The sequence below is a fragment of the Tupaia chinensis genome, unplaced genomic scaffold, assembly GCF_000334495.1.
Source record: "Tupaia chinensis unplaced genomic scaffold, TupChi_1.0 Scaffold139917_1, whole genome shotgun sequence".
Classification (NCBI taxonomy): domain Eukaryota; kingdom Metazoa; phylum Chordata; class Mammalia; order Scandentia; family Tupaiidae; genus Tupaia; species Tupaia belangeri.
Genome location: NW_006199796.1, coordinates 258,954 through 260,093, shown reverse-complemented (window position 1 = coordinate 260,093; position 1,140 = coordinate 258,954). Strand labels below are relative to the sequence as shown.

The 1,140-nt window shown below is 46.2% G+C and overlaps 1 protein-coding gene across 3 annotated transcripts in view; it reads left to right on the top strand.

Annotated features, from left to right (window-relative positions):
• The window catches only part of MSH2 (mutS homolog 2), an 87,342-nt gene that overhangs the window by 57,453 nt on the left and 28,749 nt on the right, over positions 1 to 1,140 (top strand). The gene's annotated exons all lie outside the window — the stretch shown is intronic.

The window sequence follows — 1,140 nt, the reverse complement described above, 5'->3', positions numbered from 1 at the left end:
GCGCCTGGCGTGAATTCTAAGCCACCGGGTCCAGGACGCGAACTGCGGTCGACTACATGGGAGTCCAGCGACATAGCCATTACACCAACTGCTGGTTCCCCCTGTCTGGCATCTTTTTAGAAAAATTATTCATTTTTATTTTTATGTACATATGTATGTATGTACGTACATATATACATACCAGAGAGGCAAAGAGAGAAAGCGAAAATGGGAAAGCAAGCTGCCAGGTCCGGGACTCAAACCGCTGTTCGTTGTGTGGGAGTCCAGCATCCTTAACCACTACACTACCTGTTGGCCCCTCCTCTTTTTTTTTTTTCAAGAGATTTTTGCGATAGGGCATATTCATTTATTGGAGAGACAGAGACAGAAAGGGAGAAATCACTCCTCGCCTGGGGAGATAGCCATGCCTCAATCCCTTCTCCATCCTCCTCTCAAGATCTCCGCATTCAACGCACACACGTCCAGCCTTTTAAGCCACTGGATCTAGGACTTGAACCACGGTCAATTACCTTACAGTTCTGGGATATAACCATTATGCCATCTGCTAGTCCTCTGTACATTCTTTAGTATCATTAAGAGAAGTTTGGGGAACCAGCAGTTAGTGTAATGGCTATGTCGCTGGACTCCCACGTAGTCGACCGCGGTTCGCGTCCCGGACCTGGCGGCTTAAAACTCACGCCGGGTGCTTGTGCGTGCGTGCCCAAGATCCTGAGAGGAGAATGGAGGAGAAGGGATTGCGGCGTGACCATCCCCCCTGGGGGGTGATTTCTCACTTTCTGTCTCTATGTCTCTCTCTGTCTGGCGAGCGCACGTGCCCTATAGCAAAAAAAAAAAAAAGAAAGAAAAAGAAGTTTGAACACTGCTTAGGGAAAATGTAAATAAAAATAAAGAATATTGTTAAGTACATAAATACATTGGTACTGTATCTGTTTCTTCTGAATAATTTTTGTAGTCTAGGACTCTAAGCCTCTACTAAACAGAACTTTACATCTCTTACTAAAAAGAAACTACGTGGACCAGCAGGTGGCATGGAGGTTAAGGTGGCTGGATCCCACATGGGCAGTTGTGTGATTCAGGTCCTGGACCTGGCAGCTTGAAAACCTCTGTGGTGTGTATGCATGAGTGTCTAAAATCCCAAGG